Source organism: Cetorhinus maximus, chromosome 24 (genome assembly GCF_964194155.1).
Source record: "Cetorhinus maximus chromosome 24, sCetMax3.hap1.1, whole genome shotgun sequence".
Classification (NCBI taxonomy): Eukaryota; Metazoa; Chordata; class Chondrichthyes; order Lamniformes; family Cetorhinidae; genus Cetorhinus; species Cetorhinus maximus.
Window position 1 is genome coordinate 36,127,999 of NC_135902.1, and position 26,130 is coordinate 36,154,128.

Here is a 26,130-nt window from a genome sequence, read left to right on the forward strand (position 1 = left end):
CCCATTAGTTGGTGACCTGTAGACTACACAAAGAAATGTAATTGCACCTTTTTTGTTCCTTAGTTCTAGCCAAATAGATTCTGTTCTTGACCCTTCTGGTTCATCTTCCTTCTCCAGTGCTGCAATGCTCTCCTTAGTCAATACTGTCACCTGTCCTCCTTTTCTTCCTTTCCTACCTTTCCTGAACACCTCATACCCAGGAGTATTTAACACCCAGTCCTGCCCTTCTTTAAGCTAGGTCTCTGTTATAGCCACAACATCATATTTCCACATGGCCATCTGTGCCTGTAACTCACCAATCATATTAACCAAAGTTAGTGTTCTGTTTATGTTAATTTGTGGAACAATCCAGAATGCTTCTACATGAGCACCATAGAAGGAACATTGTTGACCTGTATATAGTTGGCAAGTATAATAACTGTGTTTGATGCCATAACTAACCTTAACTTGGCAACAGGCTGCAAACATTTCAGGGATTGGGGGATGGAAATGAGTCAGGAACAGGGCCATGATATGAGGAACAATCTTAACCCTTCATCTCTGTTGTCACCAGAGCCTAGAACCCTTCCTCCAATTTTTAGCTCCCTGACCCCAACATCCTTCCAATTCCAGGAATGCCAGATGTTAAGCTCTCTTCACTGAAGAAATATTCTGCAATTCTGTTTTTCCCACCAAAGTGGATAACTTCACATTTTGCCTTATTATATTCCATCCACCATGTTCTTGCCTACACACTAGCCTGTCTAGATCCCCTTGAAGCCTCTTTGCATCCTCTTCACGACTCACGTTCCCACCTAGTTTTTTGTCATCAACAAACTCTGAAACATTACATTTAGTCCCCACACCCAAATCATTGATATAGATTGTGAATAGCTGGGGCCCAAGCACTGATTCCTAGCCACAATAAGGTTAAGGGTTAAAAATAGGTAAAGAAACATACAATAACAATCCAGAACTAAGGGGCTGCTGTTTTAAAATTAGGGTCTGGTCTTTTAGGACAGAGATGAGGAGAAATTTTTCTCTTAGAGGGCTGTGCAACTTTGGAATTCTCTGCCTCAGAAGGGGGTGGAGGCGGGGTCATTGAATATTTTTAAGGCGGAGGTAGGTAATTATTGTTAGGCAAGGGAATCAAAGGTTATCGGGGTTAAATGGGAATGTGGAAATTGAAGCACAAGCAGATCAGCCATAACCTTACTAAATGGTGGAGCAGGCTCAAGATCCGCATGGTCTACTCCCGTTCCTTTTTCTTATGTTCTTGTGTTCTTATGTAGAACCATTGATTTAAAGCCTTAACAGAATTTGAAAATAGCTACCAAACCACTGGCAAAAGTTCCAGAACACAATGTAATAAAAATGGAATTTTGCTTTCTCAGGTTACCGAAACTCAGAGGCCCCTGATCATTGCACATCACATGGCATAATGTTGCCATTATTATGAACCGGTTCTTCGTCCAACTCACTATGAGCAACATAATAGCAAATTCATTAGTATCGTATACACACAATCCAAATGTGTGCTTATACCCTGTTGGATAAAAAAATGTTGACAAATTCAGGTGCATCTTAACATTGGTTACACATTGCCATAGGTAGTCTTGTCACGGAACTGCTTCATGAAGCATTTTCCAGAAAATCGTCTAAAACTCAGTCAAACACCAAAGAACTGAAACACTTTATTTCTTTCAGAGGCCACCTACGCGCTTTTACAAAATTTAATTTCCATTTCAAATCAAACTTTTCCAATTTTCAAACGATTTTGATATCAGGTGATGTTTGCAAACAGCTGCTTTCCTTGTAGTGCAGCATAACAAAATCCTTTTTGTTTAGTCCTTAGAGAGCAGTATTGCTGTTACAGACTGTTGAAGATTAATTAACCATAGGTCTCTATGGTGCTGGATCACATGTTTTAATGTCATTCCATGCTGAACCAGGGCTATTACTGAATAGAACTGAAGGCTACAGGAGGGCAATGAATGCAAAAAGCAACACTTTATCATCTGAGTAAATAGCATTTGTGTGTTTTTTTCTTAATACCAAATAGTTACACACTGTGAATTATTGATATTGTGCACTGAGCCCTCTAAAATGTACCACAGAATTTCACCACTCAGCCATTAAATATGACAATGTTGGCATTTTTCATTTGAATCAGAGTATTCTTAACACCTTGAGGACTTGGGAGATATTTATTGAAGTACTGCAGAAATACAGAGTGAATCTTATCCTTCTGCTTAATGTCATTAAACTGTCACCTGTTGCAAGTATCCAATTTCCCTTCAGATTTCAAATGCTCTTCATTTAATCACAGAACTAGCAACTATATTAGTTTGACTTCCATCAATCTGCTGGCAGCCACCAATAAAACATTCTGTGCGAATGGAGCATGTAACCAGTTTATGCAGCCTATCTCAGTCACAGTAATCAGAGGTTATACCCATACTTTTTGCTAGCTTTGAGGCTGAACATGTTTAACTTGTTAGGATTTCATTTTTTTCTCTTTAGAAATAAAGCATTGGCAAATTTGTGCACTTCCAATTATGGTGAAATTCAACTTTGATGGTTACAATTGTACAGCTTTGGGTAGGTTGGAAAGTGACAGCCTTTTTGATTCTGATTACTTTGAATGCTGAAGTAATCTAAAACATTGCTGAGACTCAACAGAAACCTGCCTTGGTTTAAAGTTATTCTGTATATGACCTTTTCATATAGATAGAATAGCTTATTTTATTGTTCTAGCAAAGTGATGGACCAATCAGCCACCTTCGATGCTCCTGCTTCTCAACATAGAGGGAAGGTGTAACCGAGCTAGTGTTGCTCCCATTTTATTGGTAAGATCACACTGTATCCAAATTATAAGCTGGGACTGTTGCAGACTCTGTTTGATTATGCATCAGGGAATATGGTTAGGGGGTTCATTTTGATCACTTCAGCAATTGTTTTATCCACTAACCTCTGATTCATAAAAGGCACCTATTAATGACCCTGCAACATGCAGTAAATGTTAGAGATTTCTCAAATTATCTGCATATTGAAATATGCTTCTCAAAAGCTATGATCAGTTAAGAAGAAACACTGAAAAACTTGCATTTTAAAAACTAGATTTGTACTAAACCTATGTATGAGAGTCAGGCATCTTATAATTCCTGTTGCTGATACTAGAATTGCTGGATGCACAAACATATGGCGCTTGATATTTGCAGCATGGGGAAACTAAATGGATAAATGATGAGACCAAGGTGAGGATAGATGAAGTACAAAAATTGCCTCAATTACTCTTCCAAGCAGCTATTGATTATTTATTGCTAGTCATACAGCCAGACACCTGAAATACATCGAAACAAAGGCAGTTTGATTATTAAACATATACATTTCTGAACACTTTTTCTGTTGGAACCTAAAGGATGTTTGTGTAGCATTTGAAAGAATATATTTCATTTCCACCTGGATAAGAGTTGGTCACATTTCTCATTTGGGCCAAAGAGTCAAACTTCAGCATTTCATTTGGTTGTTTTGCACTTCTGCTCAGGCACTTTGGGAGGTAGTGAATGATTATGGTTTTTTGTTTCAGTGAGATGTAGGCTACTCCAGAGGGTCTGAAAGCCATCAGTACTAACAAGTCTGACAGCAACTGTAATAGAATTTCTGGTATAATCAACCATACAGCTGGACAAATATTTCTTTCAGCAACATGCATGGACTGTCATTCTTGGCAAACAGACAGATGGGTGCACAGTTACTGTAGTTACTTATTTCTATTTTTTACAGATATTAGTCCAAGTCTCCCAGCTACCCACTATTGTTTTTCTGCCATTTGTTATGAAACTATAATAATTTTCATAATATTATTGCGGGCTATTGTAAAGCAGGTTTATATGGGTGAGAATGGATGATTCTGTCTGTGTGTGATTTAATTGAGTTGGAGTCAACTAGACAGCAAGCTAGATATTATCAAAAGGAGTTAGGAGTAGAAGGGTACATACCAATGGATAAACATGGATGAGATCTTAGTACATAAGGCGTGAAGGAAATTTGCACTTTTAGATAAGTGAAGGAGTTGCTTGGATTTCAAAGGGATGGTAGGATGTTCACAACTGGCAAGATAAGCAAGGCCAAGCAGTGTGTTTATTTTTCCCAAAAGGAAAGAAGTCATATTGGCAACATGGAAGGTTTTTATATTATGGGAAATGTAAATTTGCGAAGACATATGAAACAATGGAATTTACAGATTAAAGAGAGAGAAACCTATAAAAAGAGGAATGAAAGGCTATGTTTGGGGGCCATATAAGAACTAAAAGGAGGAAACAGTTTTGGGGAAGCTTCCAACCATGTTTGCAAAAGTCTGCTGGGTCCAGTAACTAAAGTTGGAGAAAAGCTTTTGGAATTCCACTGTCGAGTGAATGCTGTGGTAAACATGCTGGCTTGCTATTTAAATTAAAAATCTATTTTGGACTGTTGCCCTAAAGTGGGTGTGTAGTTGGGAGTTAGGTTAATTAAGAATTTTAGGATTTGTTATAGTATCAAGTAACTGTAATCTTATGTATGTGCTTGAAATCTTTTCTTTTGTTAAATATTTTAATTTAATTTTTTCAATCTCTAAAGATCTTAGTGGACCCATTACTTCTAAATCCAATGCACACATCATCTCGTAATAAATGCAAATTGCAAAACCGTTGTGATAGAATGGCCAAGTTTCCCCTGTGGATTTGGTCTGCCTAGCACACATGACTTGCTATGTCTTGACACATTGAATCTCTGTCCAGCTCACACACAGGGGGCTGAACTTTGCCCTCGTCGGGTGGGCGGGCCTGGGACCGGTCGTGAAACCAACCGCTGCCTGTGATTGGGCCCCACCCATGATTCCAATTAATGGCCAGTCAGCGCGAATCGCTGCTGCAACACTGAGCACTGCCGGAGTGAGGGCGGGAGGGGGGTGGGGAAGCACGGAAGTTTGTACATGCATGCAGGTGCACCCACTGAAAGCTTCCTGAAGGCACAGAGCTGCCTCAGGGAGCTGAAGATTTAGAACAGTACAAATAAAGATTTAAAAAATAAGGTGAACATGTCCCCTTATGAGCAGGGACATATTAGAAAAGATATTTATTGTTAATTCCTGTTGGAAAACTCATCCTGACTGTGGCTGAGGTTTCATAAGAAGTCCAAAGGCTGCTTGGCCTTTTTGCCCACCTGCCAACCAAACGGCTGGATGGCTAGCGAAAAATCCAATTTAATTAATTGACTAAGGGCCTTAATAGACCTATTAACTGTCGGCAGGAGAGCTTCCCACCTCTCGCGCGTGCCAGCCGAGTGAAATATCGCTTACCCGACGTCATCGCGCACTATTTTACTCTCATTCGGGTCGGGCCCCAAAAGATCATTATAATTGTTTTCTCTGAAATATTCCCTTCAAAATGATCTCAATTTAATTTTTTTCTCCGTTCTCCATGGGCTTAACTGTTGACTCGCTAAGTATTTGTTGCCTGCTCAATATTATACACAAATACTCAGTTTATCATTGAAGAAAAGGCATTAATCAAAAATCAGGTTAAAAAAATCTCTCTGGCCTACTCACCGTTCTCAATATAAATAGAGGTTCCTACACCAGTCTACTTAACAAACAACATAAATGGTCCTCACAAACCACAGACATGAATAACCAGAGGAATATCCTAATTGGTTTGAATTAGTGATCTCAGAATTCTAGGCTTTGATTTGAATTTGCAACGCACAATTTGGTGGGTGGAATTTCTTTTAGAATTCCCATGCTTCAAAGCTATACTTTCCACCAATCAATTGTGGATCATTAATTGCAGAGAAAAACACAAAATTTCCTGTTCCCTATTAAAGGAAAAAGTAATTGATGGTCTTATTAGTGAACATTTACAAGAAAACAGAAGTGGGGAGCGCAAGAGAGACAGTAATTGAATCAAGAGATTCTGTTCACATAACTGGTTGGCAACATATTCAGGACCCCAATATTGGAAGAAGTCCTTATACAGCAAACAGTGCTTAGATTTATTCATTAAGCTTTAGTTAATTATTTAGATTAGTTATCGTTATGTTGTTGAGCAGTGAAGCCTGCATTCCAAATGTTCTTTTAATTATTTGTGTGGCTGGGGAAGCAGTAATAGTTTGACGTTGAGGTTAACAATCCCCTCAGCAGCTTAGCTGAAACAGTGTGAATGGTTGTGTTGCCACCAGGAATGGATCTCTCAGGGCAGAAGATCTGTATATATGTCATGGTCTGACTTGGATGACCAAGTTATAATTTGAGGTGTTCCTCATGTTCCACTTGTGCAGTAAGCTGCTACATCCTGGCCTACCCTCAAGTAGTTGAGAGTTGTTCAAATTTTCCATTTAAGGTTGAAACCTGGAACTTTAACACTTGGGTCAGCTACCAAGTTACGGCTGGTGATGTTTGCGGTCAACCAGGAGGTGCGTCATCAAGAGGTGGGGCTGCTGTCAGTTTGTAGTGTGTGGAGTGTTTTCCAATAGAGACTACAGGATTTCAGATGAGCCCATGGGGTTTTTTTTGAGGCCCTCTGTCACTGAGAGTGCTTTGTTAGCTGTCAACCGGTGGTGTTCTTTGAGGGGGATGTTTTCCCTGTGGTAATCAGGCGGTTTAATACCAGCTTGCAAAGAAAGCCACTCAAGCTGTGTTGGTCTCAATGTCCTTATGTAACCAACAACTGTCTCCCACGGCGATCAGTCATTGCACTGTCTCTCTTCAACATATATACCAGACCTCCCTCCCACAAAGTCAAGGGCTCTTCATATATGCTGACGATTTGGACCTGGTTCTCCGGGCTAAAGAGTTTCAGGACAATCAGAAAATACTCATTGAAGATATACGTTCTCTAGAAGCCTACTACATAAAATGGAGACTTTGGCCAAACACTACCAAGACTGTCACTTCAGCTTTCCACCTGAATAACTTTAAGGTCAGGGAAAAACTTCATGTCCAGTTCTGTGGCCAACCACTCACCCATGATCAAACACCAAAATACCTTGGCATCGCTCTTGGCCGTACATTGAACTACTGGCAATACCTCCATTGCACCAGGACCAAGGTCAAGATGGGAGTGAATCTCATATGGAATCTGGCCAGTACTAACATGCTATGCACTGCTTCACTTGCCCTTGTATACCTGACAGCAGAGTATTGCTGCTCAACTTGGCTCCAGTGCCATCACATGAACCTGGTATATATCCACCTCCAGGAAGCCATGAGACTTTTGGGATGTTGAGATCAAAACAGATGATGAGGAACTATAGGCACCTGCTGGATCCAGTGCCCTTTGGTTTCTTGGGACTAAAGGATCCGGGTTGCACGCTTATTTCGAGGTGCCCGAGTTGATATAGAGACAGAGAATATCAGGAGATAAATGTTATAATAAACATATGTTGTTTATTTACAAACTAAACTCAGCAGCTACACTTATGTGCTCACAACTCAAAACTCTGTCTTCACTCTTCAGTGTCTAACTCAAGACTCTCCCAAAGATGTAGCCCGCACTACTCTGCTATCCCAAAAAAAAATTATCACATTATCATGTGATCTTACATTACAACACTTGTCTTAAAGGTATATTACATATCAGATTACTACATCCCTCCCCCTTTACTGAAAAATATATTTCACAATTTTTCGATATATCAAGTTATTTACACAGATCAATGATTTACAATGTCAGTCTCTCTGTGGATTTCCTTATGCAATTAGAACATCTCAGGTCTACAACTTCTGAAGCTTGATTAGGAACCTCCTTTACTGGAGTCATCTGAGCGTCTGGGTCTTCAGTAGGTACCTGTAAACCTGTCTCTTCGACTCTTTCAAACACATTTGTACTCGGTTGAGTTCTTTCAACAGGAGATGTTAATTCAGTCTCGAACACTTGCGGAATCATTTCTGGGTATTTGGTGTTTTCTATTCTTATGTGATCCGCATGTCTCCTAATTACTCGATCTTCGACTTCCACGTGATAGGAAAGAGATCCGGTCACTGCACTTATCTCACCCAGCAACCATACTGGTCCTTCTCTAAAATTTTTGCACAAATGCTTTCTCTCCAACAATAAATGTTCTGTCCCAACTGTGAAAATCATGTCCCATTTTCTGACTTTTCTGCTTTCTTTCTATCTACCCCCTGCCACCGCCCACACCCCACCCCACCCCGCCCAACCCCCACCAGGTTTGGTCTGATTAGGCTCAGTCTCGATTGGAGATGGCACTTCATCAACAATTCCGCTGGTCAAACACTGTAGTCAAATGAGGGGTGGGCCTATAATGGAAAAGAAATTGTGCTAATTTAGTTGCTATTGAATCTCCGGACAATTTCTTCATACCAGATTTGAACGTTTGAACTGCTCTCTCGGCCAGTCCATTTGAAGAAGGGTGGTATGGAAATGTTTTCACATGAACAATACCGTTGAAGCTTGTAAATCATTTAAGTTCAGCACTTGTGAATATTGTTCCATTATCTGATACTAGCACTACAGGTAATCCATTAATTGCAAAACTTTGTCGTAGCCTATTTGTTGTCGCTGTGGGTGACCTCACTTCGTATATGTCCATCCATTTTGAATGAGCGTCTATGATAAGTAGAAACATTGTTCCCATAAAAGGTCCCACATAGTCGACGTGTACTCGTACCCATGGCCTTCCTGGCCACTCACAGGGATGTAATGGGGCTTCTTTAATGGCTTCTACTTTTTCTTCAACTGGATGTAGGCCTTGTGAATCCAGCTTGTGACCTTGGTAAGTTATCCCTTTTGCCTGGAATGAGCATTTTTCCTTTTTCAATCTCACTCCCACCTGCGAAAAATGTTTCAGAACTTCTTCCACATTCATCAAATGTTCCTTTTCAATGAGTCCAGTCACAAGAATGTCATCCAAATAAACTGCAACATGGGGCAATCCCTATAGTAAAACTTTCCATGGTTCTTTGGAATATGGTGCAAGCAGAAGATACGCCAAAAGGTAAATGGGTTTATTGATACGATCCCTTATGTATATTTATGTTGACAAACTTCCAGGATGCCTTCTCTAATTCCAATTGCTGGTAGGCATGACTCAAATCTAACTTCGTGTAAGCCGTTCCACCTGCCAATTTAGCGTATAAATCTTCAATTTTAGGTATGGGGTGTCTATCCAATTTTTCCACTTTATTGACTGTTAATTTATGGTCCCCACAAATTCGACTGCTTTGGTCAGGTTTGAGAACAGGTACAATTGGAGCTGCCCACTCTGAAAATTGTACTGGTTGTGTCACTCCCAGTTTTTCTAATCTGTCCAGGTTGGCATCTACCTTATCTCACATTGCATAAGGTATTGGTCTTGCCTTCATGAATCTTGGTGTTGCCTCTGTATCTACGTGAATTTTTGATTGTAGCCCCTCAATTTTTCCAAGTTCTTCCTTGAAAACTGAGGCATATTTTTGTAGCAGATCTGAAAGCCCATTAGTTCTCAGTTGGAAGATTTCCGTCCATTCCAATTTAATTTCTTTCAGCCAGTTTCGTCCAAGGAGACAAGGTCCCTCGCCTGCCACTACCATCAAGAGTAATCTCACTGTTTGATCTCCATAATGTACTGTGGCTTTACATACGTCCTTGACTTGTATGTCTTCTCCCAGCTTTTAATTTGTCATCAGTTTCTTCTAAATTCAGCTTACGTTCTCCAGGCATTTAAACGTATGCTCACCGATCACTGAAGTGGCCGTATCAGTATCCACCTCCATTCTGATAGGCTTCTCATTCACTCTCATGGCTACATAAATAGGCTCTGTTCTTTGTACCTTTAAATTATATAATGACTAGATATCAGGATCTATTATTTCAGGCTTGTCAATGTTGTTGCGTTTTTGCTTTTGTCTGCAAGTCTGCCTGATTCTATCTTTACAATGTCTCATGAGGTGTCCATATCGATGGTAGAAGAAGCATTTGATCTTTTTAAATTGTGGTTCATTACAAAATTGTCTGCTTCCATCTCTGTTACTATTATACCATGTTTTTGCTGCTAAGTTATCCCTTTAAATTGTCTGCTAGCGGTGGCTACATCCCACTTCTGAGTAAAGCTGTGCACTTTCGCGCTCTTTTTGGTTGAGGTTGTCCTCCAAACGTGGAGGACGGCACCATTTTGCGCTCCTTGTATGGCTTCTGAGTCTCACACTGTACTGGGATAGAGAACATCAGGAGACCATTGTTAGAATAAACACATGCTGCTTATTTACAAACTAAACTCAGCAGCTACACTTATGTGCTCACAACTCAAAACTCTGTCTTCACTCTTCAGTGCCTAACTCAAGGCTTTCCCAAAGAGGTGGCCCGCACTACTCTGCTATTGGATATAAGATCATGTGACCTTACATTACAACACTTGTCTTAAAGGTATATTACATATCAGATTATGACAGCACCAGAGACATTTGGTATGCAAGAACGCCACAAAGTGTGACTAGTACTGAAAGTATCCCCATTTTTTGCACTAGGCAAATATAGAAAAATACATGTAGTATATGTTATAATTAAAATTAACATTATATCCAGACCAATCATAAATAAAATCTAAGTTCAGTCAATAGTGTTAATTCTGACCAGCATTGAAAAATTCTGAATATAATTTCCTTAATCCGCAATATATAAACAAAACCAGAATGTAAAGTCCCTCAGCTCCCCCCATTCACAGCAGCAAAGATTTCCTGACATCCTTCATTACCCGTCAAAGTGAAAACCTCAGTCGAATAGTGAACTCCTATTCATTATAGCAACATATAGTGACAGAAGGATGAAAGGACTCATCTTAGCCAGATTTCCAAATGTAATAAAAAATAAAACCATTTCAAAAGCACCAAGGGGTCTCCTATGTCAATTACTCCTCAGGAAATCAGCAGCCCTGCTGCACAATAATTCAATCACAGGAATAGTCGATAAAATGTTTTGTGTCAGACACAGAACAGAATATTATAGTACACATAAGCTAATTCATGATTTATATTAACACAATCTATGATTATCAGTTATTTTCTTCATACAATTTCTTGGTTTGGACTTGGCTGACTTGTGACTCCTCCAACTTAGGTCATTCTTCTTTGAGTGAATAACAGGGGGACAAAAAATGAGACAAGTTACAAGCTTCACTCTTAACAAAACATCAGTAACCTAACGGAGTGTGGGATAATCACATGATTAAAAACAGATGCGGAAGGCCATTCAGCCCATCCAATCAAAAATAAACCTTGCAATCCTTTCATCGCAGTCTCTAATTGTTCCTTACACAGTATTTATGCTCTAGCTCCAGCTGAGGCTGATAGCTAGAGAATCATTCCAGCAGAATCTTGTTTATGTTGCTTGGCTATGAATTGAAAATTCACACACACGGGAGAAAGGTCTGAAAACACACAGTGCAAAACCCCATCCCCAACCAATAGATATTAAATGAATTTTGGAGCATGCAAAATTCTCAAAACACCTCAATATATCTGGTTAAGTTTATAATGTTCAACATTAACCCTTTTTGCACTAAGTCTGATACTGCATTGGAATACAAATGATTGAAAACGTGGGCAGGGTTTCTCCAGGAGTCTCGGGTTTTTCTGTTCCAGATCAGCTCCTGAGTCTAGAATTATAGGCCTAGAAATTCGGGAACACCGACTTATTGGGCACACGGGGCGCAGGGAAAATCCTACTTTGCTGCCAAGCTGCCTACCATGCCCACTGCTTGATGGTGACCAGGCCCGAGGTCCAATATTGGGTGCACCTTGGATCATACTATTCAGGCACAGAGATGATTCCCTAATGGGTATGCCAAAACTTACTATCCCAAGCACTTTACTTTTGTGGCACTAGCAATTGTAATGCTGTGCTCCCTATGCAATGTTAAAGTAAAAAGGCTCCCATTTTACCACCAGGCAGGCTTTTTGCGATTACTGCTTAAATCCTGTACAAGCATTTCCTGTAAGGATTACACTGAAATTGGGTTTGCACCTAATGTGGCCAGGTACAATTTGCAGGAGCAACATTGTTGAACAGAATCACCTCTATGTCTGATGAATACTTTAATTAGAGGACATTAATTAGGCTGCTTGCATTTGACAGTGTTCTAGCCTAATTCCATTTGTGGATTGAAAACGTTGATAAGATCTGATTAAATCATGTTCAAATGGAAGCAAGCCTAAAGCATAATTGCTAAAAATCTGAATTGTACAGAAAATTGATCAAGCTCTTTTCCTTGAATGTGATGATGAAGCAGGACAAGATGACTGTGCACAGGAAGAGGGGATTTGCACCTCTTGGCTGTGCATAGTTTGCCTGACAAGAAACCAGTGTGAAAAAAATGTCAGTTGTCAAAGCAAATATGCATTACTACCGACCTCAGTAACAAGCAGGAAAGGTAGAGAAAGAAAATAGGGGGCCTTACTGACCTCCCCTCAAATAGAGGTGGACATTATCATAAGAAAAAGAGAAGGCATTCAATGTTTTCAGTCCTTCATTTATAAAGGATATAAATTGTGTGTTACTATTAAATCTACAGGAATATCAATGCTGATCAAACTAATTTTGGAATATCTTTATTGTGGATTACTTTATGCTCTGATACTCTTGTAATATTTAGAATGAATTTACATGGAACTCAACTTTTAATCAACATTAACTAAAAATACATTTAAACTGCAAAGTGAAGGTGCTGAATGTCAATATGACTTACTTACAGATTCAAAAAGATTCACTTTCTGGCTGCCTTATTATAGTTTATCCATGCTATAGGCTGCAGTTTCCAACGATTAGGCACTACTTTGTTTCTTAATGATTCCCTAAAGATAGCAGCAAGGATGTAACTATTTTCACTGGCTGTTTCCTTAAAAAGCCTTGTATGACATCTACCTGAGCCTTGTGTCTTGTTTTCTTTCAACTCCTTCTGTCTACCAGTGACCGCATTATCTGAAATCCCTGTTTTGTATACTTGCTCCGTCTTGCCCAGCTTTCCCTCCAGATAATTAGTGCTGGAAAACTGCCAATGGTCTTCATGAACACAGAAGAAGAATTCACGTAATATAGTTGCTATCCTTTGGTAACTTAATAGCATGTCACCTTTGAAATCCTACAATTGCCTCAGACATTCCTGTTTTTAAAAATCTGTTGATGTGAAAATATTTATAGAAATACTTGTCATTTTTTAAAAATACTGTCCATTATCCCAATCTTACTTCCCACTTTATCTCTTCTGACCTGTTTCTTAACCTTTATCTTTACTGTCATATTCATCTCAGTCCATCTTCTTACCCACAGCTTCATCCTTTTAGGAATAGTGGCAAAGATTTTGCAGTCAGTACCCAGAATTCACTACGTTGAGAGCTGTCCACAGACTTCTGAGGGCTTTTGAACAGACACTTTGCTGTAATTAGACATCTGTACCAGCCCATCGCCCTCTACAGGGGATCTGTGGTGTGTCTGAGTAAGGTAAACCATAACTTGACTCTTCAACCAATTAGATTGAAGAATCCTCACTGAGACACACAGGGGAGAGTTCTAGCCACAAAAAAACAAGTAGTTGGCTTGGGAGGAGATTCCACTCTGACACTCAACACCCTTGATGACTGTTTCTCCCAGACCTCCAACTACCCCCACCACCACACCCGCCCCCACCCCCCACACCCACCTCCCCCACCCCACCCCAAAAAGTGAGCCCTGGGACCACCGGATCAGAAATCCACTGACTGGATCGCAATACCACAAACCCCCACCCAGCCCCCACCCATCCCTCCCCAGTTGGGTCCAGTTCACCCCCCAGTTGTGATGGGTCCCTATCTGGTCCTAGAACCTCCTCCAGATTGTTTCCCAAGCAAGTGGAAGCCAAGCCTATTGATCAGACTGCCTTCCAGACATGGAACCTACAGATTATGTCAAATTCATGGCAGGAGGTAAAACTCCACATTGTGCAGGGGAACTCTAACTCCTGGGTTTCCTGCGTTCGACCAGCATCCACTCCTAGTGGGTCAGGAAATTAAAATTCCCCCCACATAATCTAAACTAGGAAGTATACATTAGACTTAAATCATGTACAGAAAGTGAAATAAAGAGGAGAGAATTTATAGGGGAGAGAGATAAAAGAATCAGGTGGAAAAGGTAAAAAAAATGTTATTTCAATTTTTACTTTTTAAAAATCTCCAACACTAATTTACTTCTAACATAACGAGACCCCACACTTGTAAAATTAAATTTTCAGAGTAAGAGAGGTTGTTTGGCAGTGATTATAACTTACTGTTCAAAATTTTTTCACACATGAATGGGCAAACACTAACATTCTTTCTTGCTTGTTTAGTGGGTAACTAATGAGTAACTGCACCAATCTCAGGTCCTTATGTGGGTGTCAATGCTGACTCTAGTGGCATGGTACTGTTGTAGCATAGCTTGTACAGGAGCAGGGTAACTTGGTTAGCAGCCTCCAGATTTCTGCTTTAACTACGCACATGCGGACTTGGGAAATTGCTGCCAGATTCATTCCATAAGAATTCTCTTCTCCAGTGGTATGTAACTGTTCTGTTCTCAGAAATACATTGAGCCATAACTTCCTCGGAATGGCAATCAGTGTTGGATTGCCACACTGTGTCCACTTACCTACGCCAAATTCGGTGGGGCGGGGGGCTCTGGATCAGATATCGGGAGGGGGTGGAGGTGGTTGGACATCAGGGGTTGTTGGAACGTCGGACATCGTGAGGGGGTGGAGCGGGCCAGACATTCCGGGCACTGGGGAGGGTTGGCATATCGGGGGGGTGCGGGTTGGACATGGAGGAAGTGGGAGGGTCGGGTCAGGGAGCAAGAGTCGGGCCTGTGGGGGGGTGGGCGGAGCGTTAAGGAATCCTGTGCCGGTGGGGGGAATCCCATGGGAGGGTCAGCAGGAGGGGAATACCACGGCAGGGCGGCAGTAGCGTGGTTAGTCAGGGGTGGGGGAGTGCCCTGGTGGATCAGGGCTGTGGCGGCAGTGCTGTCGGGGGGATCGGTCTGGGTCTTTACAATAATTACCCAGAAGTTAGACAAGGTTTTAATTCTTCTAACTTTTGCTGAGTAACTATTGGTATAAACCTGGTGGAACCATCTGAAATCTGCGACTTAAACCATACTTTTGGATGGCTCCCAATTGTCAAGAGGAAGTCATGGTCTTAGAGTCATAAAGGTCTACAGCACAGAAAAAGCCCTTCGGCCCATCGAGTCTGCGCCGGCCAATCAAGTACCTAACTATTGTAATCCCATTTTCCAGCACCAGGCTCATAGCCTTGTATGCCATGGCATCGCAAGTGCATATCCAAATATTTCTTAAATGCTATGAGGATTTCTGCCTCTACCACCCTTTCAGGCAGAGAGTTCCAGATTCCCATCACCCTCTGGGTGAAAAAAATCTTCCTCACATCCCCTCTAAACCTCCTGCCCCTTAGCTTAAATCTATGCCCCCTGGTTATTGATCCATTCATCAAGGGGAAAAGTTCCTTCCTGTCTACCCTATCTATGCCCCTCATAATTTCATACACCTGAATCATGTTCCCCTCAATCTCCTCTGCCCCAAGGAAAATATCCCCAGTCTATCCAATCTCTCCTCATAAGTAAAACTCTCCAGCCCAGGCAACATCCTGGTAAATCTCCTCTGCACTCTCTCTAGTGCAATCGCATCCTTCCTATAATGCGGATTCCAGAACTGCACGCAATACTCTAGCTGTGGCCTAACCAGCGTTTTATACAGTTCCAGCATAACCTCCCTGCTCTTATATTCTATGCCACATCTAATAAAGGCAAGTATCCCATATGCCTTCCTAACTACCTTATCTACCTGTCCCGCTACCTTAAGGGACCGGTGGTCATGCACACCAAGGTCCCTCAGATCCTCGGTACTTCCCAGGGGCAACTGCCAACTTCCCAGAGGGATTCCCCAGTGCATCTGTGGGGTGCCTCCTAAATCTGACGCTGGGGAGCTCGGAGGTTATGGTCCACTGTATTTCTAAACATGATCTACTTTTCTTCCATGCTTTTCCCTCTAACAAAGCTTTCCAGTCCAGTTGCTTAAGCCCACCTCTCAGGCACCCAACATTTCCCTTCTAATATCACTATATTGTGGTCTCCTGCCAAAGAGTTTTCCAACTATCTGCCATTTCCTGATTGTTACTTAACTACAGGGCTAAAGGGCCCAAACACTCATTTCAAGTGAAGCAGCTTTTCACTTGCATTTCCCCTAACGTAGTCTACTGCATTCGTTGCTCCCAATGTGGTCTCCTCTACATTGGAGAGACTAAACGCAAACTGGGCGACCGCTTTGCAGAACATCTGTGGTCTGTCCTCAAGAAAGAACCAAACCTCCCTGTCGCTTGCCATTTTAACACTCCACCCTGCTCTCTTGCCCACATGTCTGTCCTTGGCTTGCTGCATTGTTACAGTGAAGCCCAACGTAAACTGGAGGAACAGCACCTCATCTTCCGACTAGGCACTTTACAGCCTTCTGGGCTGAATATTGAATTCAACTACTTTAGATCTTAAACTCCCTCCCCCATCCCCAACCCCTTTCCGTTTCTTCCCCCTCCCTTTTGATTTTTCCAATAATTTATATAGATTTTTCTTTTCCCACCTATTTCTATTATTTTTAAATCGAGAACTGTAATACCCTGTCTGTCTTTCCACCCCACTCCCACTAGAGCTGTACCTTGAGTGTCCTGCCATCCATTCTTAATTAGCACATTTTCTTAGATAATATCACCACCTTCAACACCTTTGTTCCTTTTGTCTGTGACATCTTTTGATTATCTGCTCCTATCACTGCTTGCTTGTCCCTACAACCACCCCCCTCCCCCCACAACTTCTCTCCCCCACCTTAAAACAGCTTACATTTCACCCCTCTCCTAACTTTACTCAGTTCTGCTGAAGGGTCATGAGGACTCAAAACGTCAACTCTTTTCTTCTCCGCCGATGCTGCCAGACCTGCTGAGTTTTTCCAGGTAATTCTGCTTTTGTTTTGGGCTAAAGGTAAGCCTGCTCTCATGGATTCTTTGATCAATAGTTCCAGGTAAGAAGCTAAGATAATGCTATCATTCCAGTTGAATTCTTCATAGATTTTCAAATCTATCCCTGGCAAATTGAAGTTAAATAATAAAAACTGAACATGACTAAATTCTTGGTCCACTTTCTCTTCCTGACCTGGTGATTTACAACAGATGCTTATCGTTAGATATTTTCTCTTATGTCTTTCATTCCCACCAATGAGTTCCATTTTATTTTCACCTGGATCAAGTAGGTCCATTTCCATTATAATCAAATTTTCTTCACAATTAACGGCTGCTCCACACCCAATTTGTCATTTCCATCTCGCCCTGTTTGTAATTGTAGCTTCATGGAATGTAGTGACTGTAGCTTTAAGACTTATTGTGTTATATGACATCACGTGACAGTGTGAACGAATCAGCTCTAAGTATGGGGAACCTGAGAGTGGGAGTTCTTCTAGTTTTGGAGCTTGATGGAAGCATGTAACTGCTGCTGCAGCCTGTAAATAAACTTTGATATGTCTAATGAGAAACCTGTCTGGAAAGTCAAGCCCATAACACTCTGGCTCAGCCAATAACGCAAAGTCAGCAGGGTTCTCATTCACATGTGGTCATATGGGGCCTGAACTTCCTCAAAGTGGCAACCAGCGTCAGATTCCCACTCCATGCCCTATTTCTTACCTGAATTTTTTTTTCGATCCTATGTCGCCCGACCTTCTGACTCAGGCCGGGCGAGATCCAGGCAGGGCAGCACATCCTAGTGCCGAAGTGCAGCTGAGTCAATGGGAAGGGAGCCAAGCCTCTTTTTTACAGGGGATGGAGGGATCAGAGGTCGGGGGAGCTGGAGGTGGGGATATGATGATCAGAGGGGTCAGAAAGTGGAGGTCAGAGGGGGAGTGGTCGCAAGTGGGGGGGTGATTGGTGGGGGTTGGAGGGAGGTGGTTGAGGGGGTTTGTTTAGGGGGGTCAAAGGGGGAATGTTGGAGAGGGGCTGCTTATAAGTTGCGGGAGGTTGGTTGGAGGTGGGGGTTGGTCGAAGGTGGGGGGGGTTTGTAGGTGGGTGGTAAAGTAGCGGGGGGGAGGTCAGGTCTCGGGTCAGATCAAGCCGGGCCTCAGTGGTGGGTGGGGGTCGTTGTCAGGCTGGTTCGGGTAAGGCCTGGGGCTGGTCAGAGGCTGTCAGGGATTGGGGGAGGGTCAGAGGGGGTGGGAAGTCGGTGGTGTTGGAGATGTAGGTGGGGGGGGGGTGCAGCTCAGAGTTTAGGTTGGGACTTGGGTGGGGGGTAGGGGTAAGAATCGGGCCTGAAGTGGGTGAGTAGGTGGTGGAAGAGTCCCCATAGGGTTGGGGGAATCCTGTGGGCTGGAGTTTTCCTGTTAGGTGTTGTGGTCCCTTAGAGGTTAGGGAGTCCCGGGGTGGGCGGGGGGGTGGTTGTCAGGGTGTAGGGGGAGTCCCTTAGGTCTGAAAAATAGTTACCCAGGTGTTAGAAATGGTTTTAATCCTTCTAACATTTTCTGCGTAACTTGGTGTAACCCAGTCGGAACCATCCGAAGTTTAGGATTTAAATCGCATTTTCGGATGGCTCCCAGTGCTGGGCATTTTGCTCTTCTGGGCAATTGCCATGCAAACCTTACCTGGGAACCTCCGAAGGGCATTCCCCAGGGCATATTTGGGGTACCCCACCCCCGAATACGATGCTGAGGAGCTCGAAAGTTACAACCCCATCTGGTTTTCAGGGTCTGATGATGTCATCAGCGCCCGAAAGCAATTTTAACTTGAGCCTGTAGGTGGAAATTGTCTACTGCATTCTCACTAGGTGATGACCAGTTTGGGAAAGATTGGGAAGCTAACAGGGTTTCTCAGGTAAAATATCACTTTCCTTTGCATGGCCCAGAAGGAGCAGGATTGCTCAGCCAAGACCCACAAGGAAACTTTAAGCCTGCCCTGCGCTTGACTCTCCCCCGACACTTCTGTACCTCTGGAACCCCATTCTCCCAAATTACCCCATTCCAACAGGAAATTGACAGGCAACCTGCTGCTGATGTCCAGTGGTCAAAATTGCTGTGGTCTCATAGTGACACCGGGAATCTAATCAAAACCAGCAACATTTTAACTTTCATGTGTCAGGGTGACTTTGCAAATAGAACAAGTATATAAAAGTAAAAGTTCTGATGAAAGGTCATTGACCTGAAACGTTAACTCTGCTTCTCTCTCCAAAGATGCTCCAGACCCACTGAGCATTTCGAGCGCTTTCGGCTTTTATTTCAGATCTCCGGCGTCTGCAGTATTTTGCTGTAGTACATGAAATGGTTCACTTGATTTGTTTAGTAAGATCAGAAGGTTGAAATAACAAAACATTAACATGAAAGAGTTCCTGTGTATCTGTGAAATCAAATCAATGGTAGAAAACATTAAATGGTTAACTATACAGCGTGCTCTAATAGTATCAAGTTATTATCATGCTGCAAACTGGACCTTGAATAACAAAGAAGACTCGGAGGTCTTTGAGTTATTATGCTACAGATGTGTTGAAAGTTAGTTGGAGAAGGAACATGACTCATGAGAGGGTCCTTGACCTAGCACAAAAAAGAGAAATAATGAGGTTGATTATGATGAAAGAAGTGGCATACTGCGGCACGTTATTCTGGACTCATGAAAAGAATTGTTAGGGTTGTTACTGACTGGAAAGTTTCTTGCAATAAGTAGAGAGGCAGACTGAGAAGATAGCTTGGTAATGTGATGAAATGGCAAGTTGTTACATCAAAGGTTTCCACAATAAATCTCTGCAGATTCGGAAAGTATGGAATGCATTGGTAACCATTCTTCTATATAAATTCATTCATGGGATGTGAGTCTCGCTGGCAAGGTCAGCATTTGTTTTCCATCGCTAATTGCCCGTGAGGAGGTGGTGGTGAGCTGTCTTCTCGAACTGCTGCAGCCCATGTGGTGTAGCTACACCCACAGAGCTGTGAGGGAGGGAGTTCCAGTTTTTTGACCCAATGACAGTGAACAAATGGCGATATAGTTCAAAATCAGGAAGGTATATACATAAAATATTTAATTTCCATTTTACCAACATATGAGAATGCCAGGCAGAAAACCATCAGCTGGTCCATAGAGGCTGTTCCACACTGGTGGAACATCATGACAAGATACTTCTCCCATCAACCACCTCCCTCCATGTGATGACTTGATGGACCGGACAGGTTTCAACAAGAAACAGATAAACTTTACTACAGAGAGCTTTTCAGGTGCTACAAGCTTGTTAGGACTCTCGTCAGGAAGCCCCTCCCCTGACAGATTGCCCACACTGAGGGCTTATTGGTCGGAGCCTCCAAGAACATCACATTAATCCTGATTGACAGCAGGAGAGGCTATGCCTTCAGTTACTACATTTCCTCGCCCTTTAGTTTTTTACAGTTTTTATTTACAGAGAACCTTTGAATATCCAACAACATATACATATATAAAACATCAGGTGATTAAAGATTAAGTCTCTGAGGTGCTCTCCTTATACGATTAGAGCGGTGTAGCTCTACTACTTGCAGTTCCTCAACAGGATCGACCTGATCAGAAGCTGCAGCACAAGATACATCATTAGAAAGTGACAGTTCTGGGTTTGGCAACTCTACAGAGACATTGGACATGTTAATTCTCTGTCACCTCAGGGATTGATGGTTCGACATTAATCACAGGCGGAATAGTTGATTGTTGGAAGTCTCTCTATCACTATTATGGTCCACGTGCTTACGAACAATTCTACCTTCCACTTACAGTTGGAAAGACAAGGGACTGGTCTCTGAGACAATGGTTCCAGGAACCCAACAAGGTCCACTTCCGAAAGTTCACGCAAATATCATGTCACCTACGCTGAATGTGCGAGCTTTGCTGTGCATATCGTGGTTCAATTTTTAATTACCCTGATTCCTCTCTATCTTCCCCTCTAAATTTTCAAACACCAGACTTAACCTTGTATGTAGGCATCCTTTCATCCATAAATCAGGCGCTGTTGAACCCGTAGTCGTATGTGGCATTGTATGGTAACTGAGAAGAAAGCTGTAAAGTTGAGTTTCTAGAATGCCTTCTGATAACCTCTTCGTACCAGACTTGAAAGTTTGCACACCTCTCACGGCTAAACCACTTGATGAGGGATGGGGTAAAGGGCTGTTTTAACACATCTGATCCCATTCAGATACATGAATCTCTGAAACTCTGTACTGGTAAAGACTGTATCATTATCAGAAACGATGATTTCCGATAGGCCGTGTATGCTAAAACAGTGACGCAGCTTCTCGATAGTTGCGCTTGATGTTGGCGATTTGACTTCGTGTACATCCATCCATTTAGAATGTGCATCTACGATCAACAAAAACATGGTACCTAAGAATGGTCCTACATAATCGATATGTAGTCTAACCCAGGGTCAACCAGGCTACTCCCACGGATGCAATGGAGCTGAAACAGGCAACTTCTGTTGTTGCTGACAACAGAGATAGTGCTTGACCATGCCTTCAATGTCACTGTCAATGCCTTGCCACCAGGCATAGCTTCGTGCAAACATTTTCATCTTTGACATGCCTGGATGTGCACTGTGAAGCTTTGTCAAGAGTGGCTCTCTTCCTTGTGATGAGACGACAAATCTTTATCCCAACAACAAAACTCCATCTTGTCAACTTAACTCTGTTTTTCTGGCATGGAATGTCTCAAATCTTCAGATACAGGCAAATTTGACCATCCTTGAAAAGCAAGGCCTCTGACTTTCAACAATATTGGATTGCTGTTCGTCCAATTTCTAATTTGCTTCACACACACAGGAGAGAGGAATCCAAGAAATTCAGTAATTGCACAACTTCTTGTGGCACTGGAGCATGGACAATGCTATTGGTAATGGGGAATGACTGAGTGAGTCTGCATTTGCAATCTGTAAGCCAAGAAGAGTACATCATAAAAGTATGCTCATATGCGGATAATATCAAAGCTTAATGTTGTATTCTTGCTGATGCAATTGACGGAATGGCCTTATCCTCACTGAATAAGTCCATTAATGGTTCATGGTCCAACACAATGGTGAAATGTCATAGAGGTGGAATTTCTTCACTCCGAATACCACCGATAAACCTTCCTTTTCTAGCTGGGGATAATCCTTTTCAGTTGTGGAGAGGGTTCCTGATACATAGCCAATGGGTCTTTCTGATCCATTTTCCACTCATTTTGATAACACGGCTCCCACACCATAAGACAAAGCATAACATGGGTTGTAGTGCACCAACAAACAAGACAAATGCAACAGTTTCTTTCCTTTCACAAATTTCCTGCAGTAAATTCCATGACCAAGTGCGATTCTTTTTTAACAACAAGCGCAATAGTGCAAACACAGTTGATAAGTTAGGCAAGAAGCAGCTATAGTAGTTGATCATACCCAGGAAAGACTTGAGTTCAATTACATTGGATGATGAAGGAGCAACTTTTATTGCCCGAACTTTCTCTTCTACCGGATGCAAATCCATGGCGTCCACACAGTGACCGAGGTAAGTAACTTCTGGCACTTGAAATGTGCATTTTTCCTTCTTTAGCCATACGCCAGCTTCCATGAACCTTCTTAACACCTCCTCCAGGTTGGCCAAGTGTTCAGTCTTGGTTGACCCTGTGATCATCTAGGTAAACTACCACTTGGGGAAGTCATAGACCTTGCAAAAGACTCTCCATTGTTCTTTGGAAGATAGCGTATGCAGACGATACTCCAGAGGATAGGCACGTGTACTGATAAAGGCCCTTGTGTGTGTTAATAATCACATAAGAGCATAAGAAGGTAAGAACTAGGAGCAGGAGTAGGCAATTCAGCCCCTCGAGCCTGTCCCACCATTCATTACGATCATGGCTGATCTCATTTCGGCCTCAACTCCAATTTCCCAGCCTCTCCCCATAACCTTTCAACCCATTACTAACTAAAAATCTGTCTATCTCCTCCTTAAATTTATTCAGCGTCCTGGCATCTACTGCACTCTGAGGTAGTGAATTCCACAGATTCACGACCCTTTGAGAAAAGTAATTCCTCCTCATTTCTGATTTAAATCTACCACCCCTTAGCCTAAAACTATGGCCTCTCATTCTAGAATGCCCCAGAAGGGGAAACATCCGCTCCACGTCTACTTTGTCTATCCCCTTCTCATGTATTCTCTCGATGTGCTATCCAGTTCTAACCGTTGGTAAGCATGGCTCAGATCCAATTTTGTATAGGGCTTGCCTCCAGCCAGCTTTCCATATAAGCCATCTATCCTTGGAATGGGTACTTATCTGGTTTTGCTGCCTTATTTACGGTCAATTTATAGTCCCCACAAATGCGCATGGTTTGGTCAGGCTTAACCACGGGAACTATGGGTGTTGCCCATTCCGAGAATTGGACAGGTTGGATGATGCCCAGCTTTTCTAACCGGCACAGTTCTGCATCCACCTTCTCCTTCAATGCATAAGGCACGGGTCTGGCCTTAAAGAAACATGGTGTTGCCTGAGGATCCACATATATTTTTGCTTGTAAGCCCTCTAATTTCCCTAATTTGTCCCGAAATACACTGTCATATTTCCTTAGCAGTTCAGGAACTCCTCCTGTTTTCAGGTGAAATATCTCAGTCCAGTCAAGCTTGATCTTCTGTAACCAGTCTCGGCCTAGAAGACTGGGTCCTTCTCCTATCACTATTATCACAGGCAGCTGGGCTGTCTGTGACCTATAAGACACTGGCACGGTGCCGATGCCCTTTGCCTGAATAGATTCTCCAGTGTATGCCGTTAATTTAGCAGTTGTCCGCTCCAGTTTAGTGGCTGGATACCTTAGTTAAGGTATTTAAATGTGTGCTCTCCCATCACTGTTGTTGAAGCTCCTGTCTCCGCCCCCATTATTAGTGCATTCTCATTAACTTGGATTGTGACAGGATACGTCCGGTTTTTACAGTGGTTACAGTATACGGGGAATAAATGTCGGTGTCGGCACTTCAGGTTCTGCTGTATTCTTTAATTCAATCACATTGGTTTGCTGCTTTACGGGCTGTTTTGACTTCACCCTGCATTGCCTTACCACGTGACCTTTCCTACGGCAATAATAGCATTCTGCCTCCTTGAATCTGCGGCTGTCCAGTCTCTGGCCAATCCCGCATCTATAACAGATTAACCTTGGAGTCACTGCTGAAGTATTTCTACTAGGCCCTTTCAAGTTTCTAACAGTGGACATTGCCTCTCGCTTTGTTGCTGTGTCTCTGGCTTTCACGCCATACCCGACACTAGGTTCTACCCCTCATGAAGAACAGTGTCATGTTGTATGTGTTGCAAAGCCTGTGTGTCTCCCTGCTTTCCATGGCGAGGGAGATTTCTAGGGCGCAGCAAGTAAATGGCGCTGAATGGCGTCATCCTGAACTCCACAAACTAATCGATTCCTCAGCATCTCATTTCATATGTCCCTGCAGTCGCAGTGTCCTGTCAACTGCTTCAGTTTCGCTATATAGGTTGCGATGGACTCTCCCTAACTCTGGAATTAAACTGAAAACGCTGCATTATTACGGATGGCTTTGGCTGGCAATGCATTTTCACGAGGTCCACTAGTTCATTAAGGGGCTTAGCATTGGGCATGTTCGAGGGCATCAGGCTGTGGATGAGATTGTATGTCTTGCTACCACATACACTCAAAAAGATGGCTTTCTGCTTTACTGTGACGAAATAAAAACTAAGGCACTCTATATACTGGCTGCAGTCTTCCACAGTCGCATCATAAGAATCGACTCTACCGAAGGTTGGCATGACTGGTGAGTAATCTTTTCTTTTTTACTTAAGATTCAATGTACTCACGTTAACAAGGCGAGGTGCAGCGTCGGAGCTATTTTACCCTTGTCGCCAAATGTAATGGCTTGACAGAGCAGACAGGTTTCAACAAGAAACAGGTAAACTTTATTACAGAGAGTTTTTCAGGTGCTACATGCTCGATCAGGAGTCTTGTCAGGAAGCCCCACCACCCACCCCCGGATTGCCCACACTTAGGGCTCATTAGTCGGAGCCACCAAGAACATCATGTGACCCCTGAGAGACAGCAAGAGAGGCTATACCTTCAGTTACTACCCCTCCAACACTCTCACCCCATGGCCACATAACTTAATCTATCTTTGCCATCTTGCCACGTTTTTCAATATTTGTCTTCCTTATTGGTTGAGTGTTTTGTGTCTACCATTTTCTTGCACTATAATGCACGTTACAACAAAATGGCTACAAATCTATGGGCCAGAGCTTTTCCCTCGTCGGGCGTGCGCAATCGGTGGGCCCGGGAGCAGCCAGGAAACAGGCCCCCAACCGCCATTGGCCGCTGGCCGCGATTTCACACGAGCCGGCCAATTAACGGCCAGCCAGCGTGAAACGCACGCTGAAAAGCTCAGCACTGCCGGGGTGGGGGCGGGAAGAGGGTGGGCGCCGACATCACCGCGAGTGCTGGTGAGCGCTTCCACTGAGCTCCCTGAAGGCCAACCGCTACCTGAGGGAGCTGCAGGCCTCCAAATGATCAAATAAAGCCCAAAAAAAGGCTGCTAAAAATGTCCATGCAGCACAATCAAGCACCTGAAAGCATATCTCATTAAAAAAAAACAGCCCCCAGATATCTCTTTTTGTTTTATTTCCCAACGGAGATTTCATCCCACCCTTGGATGAGGTTTCATCAAAAATGTAAAGGCCACCTGGCCACGGACGAGCCACAAAAAATCGCCGACAATTGTGCAGTTAATGAGCTTAATTGCCCCCTTAATTGTCGGCGGGCGCTCTTCCGACTGCTGTGCGCGCCCGCCGAGCGAAATATCACACCAGTGCGCGATGGCATCAGGATTCTCACCCGACGTCATCTCGCGCAATTTTATGCCCATTCTGCTCGGGCGCGCGCCCGCCCGCCCGCGGAATGTAAGATTCTGCCCCATGGAACATTCTGTCAGAGACTGGTCACTTACATAATTCCCCTGGCCCTCCCCAAACCCTTTAGCCAGGGATTCTCAGAATATCTCTTTCTCCAGGATCAAAAGATCCTGTTAATCATGAAAAGTCAAGAACTATGAAAGTACTGAAGAGTACATCCTCCCTAATTCTTACACATCTGTGGTGATTTA